Consider the following 3,659-nt stretch of genomic DNA (forward strand, 5'->3'; position numbering starts at 1 on the left):
CTTCATTCTATCTCTATTCTCCCACTCTGCAGAATCTGTTAGTTCAATCTCTGTGTTGTATCCTCTTTGTTTTTGCAGCGTATTTCCTGCTCTCCATATTTTGTGGCTCACAGGCTGTCAGACTGGATTCTCTGCTGCTTGTTTTTCTCCAATCATTTTTCATTCAGCAATTATTTCCACAAACAGCTTTATTCAGACACTTCAGCTTTCTGCAGATGCAGCTCGTTGTTATGCTGCCATTTTGTTTTTAGGTTCATTACCTCCAAGCAGCATGGCGGTTTTAGGGGTTTTCTAGTAAACTTTTAGCATTTAGCATGCTAGCTGAGTTTTTTGGTGAAAAGAGGCTGATGTCACCCTCTGGATCCTGGACTCCAGGTTGAGTCAGAGCAAGGCTCGGTTCTGACTCTTACTCTCCCCAGACAGGAACCAGCTGCGCTCCTCTGAAACACGTCCTTCAGCCTGTAGGTGACTCTGGTGTTTACTGGGCTGCAGTGGGTCAAACACCTGAATGGACCGGCCCATCTGAAGCGCCGCCCGCTCCGCTGCACAGCCCTATTGATCCAAACAGCTGTCGGGTGTTTGCTGTGTGGTTTCCTGGGGAGAAGGGCCATCATTTTGGGAAAGGTGGCCACATGGCCTCAGCCAGACAGTGACCTTTGATGTTTATTGTTCTGTGCTGGAGGCAGTGGGCACCAATCAAAGAGCGAGGGCCCAGAAGGGCCAAAAGGGCCCAAATGTCCACAGGAACTAAGAGACTGAATCCAGCATGGATCAAAGCACAGGGTTGGGTTCCTCTGAGCTCGGTCTAAATGAAGAGTCAAAGAGAGGTAAAGAGACGGCTCACACAGGAAGAACAGGTGGATTTCCTCCTGCAGCTCCTCTTTATCTGCGGACCATGAGTGAGCAGCCGCAGGACGACAGTCATTCTCATATTTTTATCTATCAGGGATAAAATTAGACCCGGTAAACACGGCTTGTTGTGCAGTAAAAGGCGATAGACGTACCTGCAGCTGAAAATAGCAGAGCAGCCGTCTGACCGCTGATGACAGCTACCTGAGCCCAGCGGGCTGACACACCGCCCCACTAATCTGTTTGCACGGCTTCCAGCGGCTCACTGCTCCCTTTGAGCCCTGAATAGATCACAAAGACACTCTGAGCCTATTGTTATCTCCACACTCAAAATACCTGCTTATGCTGTCAGTTCTGCTCCCTCATGCCATGAGACAGCAGCCAGAGGTCAGGGCCCGCCTCCGCTGCCGCCTCGCTGCTGCTCAGACAGTCCTCAGTAGGTCATCAGAACCAACCGGGTTCTAGCAGAATCCTACAGCCCATTGACCTTTAAACCCTCATAGTCTGAGCTGGAGACGAGTCGGAACACGGGAGGAATCTCACCAGACTCTAAACCAATGGGAACCAGTGCTGGTCTGACCCATAAGAACTGGTTTAAACTGGCAGCTCTCTGTATCAAGACTTCATTCGTTTCCAGTTACTGCAGTGGTCTAAAAGGTATCTCCAATGAGGTGGTCTGTCAAAACAAGACAGCAGACATTCCTTTGGATGGAAGGAAATGTTCAACAAGCCGTCTCCTGTAGAAGCTGGAAAACCATGAAATTCCAAACCTGACTTGAAACCTGAGACGCTTCATCCTTTACAGGAACATCTGCCTTTAAATCACTTGATTGGAGATAAAATCCCATCTTTGGGATGTTTGCAGAGATTCAACAGAGGAGACAGATGAAAGTTTGGACCCCAGTAGTTTCACCTTAAATAAATCAACTCCCAGACTAAAATCAGCCATAATCCACAGCTGCAGCTGTCCTCTGCATGAGAACCACCAGGGCCCCACAGGTCCCCCCGCCACCCCACCCCCCCTCAGGGTGAACAGCAGGGGGCTCAGGACGCAGCCCTGAGGGCCTAACCCTGCTGTAATCGCCCGTATGACTTGCCATATCCTTCTGGTGATAATGGCACCATGGAGGAGATCCTGGATCTTCTGCTGATCTGATGGAACGGTTCCAGTTTCCTCTCGCTGTCCTCAGAGCCTCTTTATCACCAGACTTGAAAGCTGAGTTCGGTGCTTTTAGCGATTTCCGAACCTCTCCGTTTATCCAGGGTGTTTGGTTGGCCCGGGTGGTGATGTTCTTTTTGATGCTGACGTCCTCAACGCATTTGTTGATGAAGGCTGACACGGTCATGGCACACTCATCTATATTTAATAAGATGTCATACATGGCTGCACCTTTGAACATGTTCCAGTCAGAGCATTCAAAAAAATCATTATAGCATGATTATAACTTAATTATAAAAGTCAGTTTTAGCTAAACTAGCATCGACTGGCCGGTTTTATTCATAACTAGCATCGACTGGTCCTTTTTAGTTATAACCAGCATTGACTGGTTGGTTTTACTTAGATAGGGGAGCGGTGACACCGCCACACCAACCCATCTCATTCCTGCTTCGAGCCCGGCCCCCTGCCCCTCACCCGGACCAGACCATCCCCAGCAAAAGCTCGCCTGGGATCGGGGCCCACATGCCCCACACAGGCCACCCAACCAGAGCCCCCCACTCCCCCCAACTAATTCACCCAGCCACTCCACTCCCCTCCCTCCAACCTTCTTTGGGGAGAGCAGAAGTGACAGCCCCGCCACCGGCAGGCCACCCAGGTCCCGCATCAGCCCCCCCACCAAGACCACAGACTCTTCCTCCAGGCCCCAGACTCCGAGCAGCAGCTGGAGAACAGGGGTGTGAGAAGACCCCCATTCTCCCTGCGCCTGTTGGAATGTGGTGTTTTTGCTTGTTGCTCTCAGATGTAATTAAAACTGGGAGTACCAAAAGGGGGTGTCCGACACAGTCCATCTCCCTCTGGGAGACAGGCAGTGCCAGGGCACCCCCCCAATCGAAAACCCAGAACCCTAAATATCTAAATGCAAGAGGGGGTGGGGGGAGCCAACCGTGGTGAGGCCCATGAAATAAGCCCCCCCTGGGTGCCCTTGAGCCCTACCCCCCAGACAATGCCCTACATAGATGTGTGTTGTGAAAATGTTTGAGATGGAAGTGTCTAAAATGCAAAATAAAATTGGGTTGGGGAACATAATCAGAAGGTGGGGCCTTCCAGTAACGACCCCCTCTCCAAAAACCTACATGTGTGGCAGTGTGATGGAACTGGCAGAGGGAGGATTCCGGGGATGGGGAACAAAGGACTGGGGGGCCTACTGCACTCCCAGGAAGCCAGCTCCCCCGCTGACTCCAATAGGCCCCGCCGTTCCCCGAGGGCCCCACCAGTCGTACCACCATAGCCCGGGGATTAGTTGGTTTTAGGTATAACCAGCGTCAATTGGTCTGTAGGGGATCTAGGTCATTTGATAGTCAAGGTCAAGATGGCGCAGGACACGTTATAGGAGATAAATGAGACGATGTAGGCTGAAACATTGGAAGCCATCAAAACTAAATGGCTTCCAATGTTTTAGCCTCTGCTGTTAAGGTACTTTACTGGCTATGCTCTGTGTTTTATTTTCTGCTGCTCATCTGATACCCTGAGCTCTACACCTGCACAGACATGCATCCTGGAAGCCATAGCTATCGCTATGTCCAGCTCCCTCCTTCCAGTCTTTCCTCACCCTGCATCATGAAGTTGGGACAGCTGTGTGTTTGGGCTGGGT

The sequence above is a fragment of the Cyprinodon variegatus genome, unplaced genomic scaffold, assembly GCF_000732505.1.
Source record: "Cyprinodon variegatus isolate N-32 unplaced genomic scaffold, C_variegatus-1.0 Scaffold1338, whole genome shotgun sequence".
NCBI classification, from domain to species: Eukaryota; Metazoa; Chordata; class Actinopteri; order Cyprinodontiformes; family Cyprinodontidae; genus Cyprinodon; species Cyprinodon variegatus.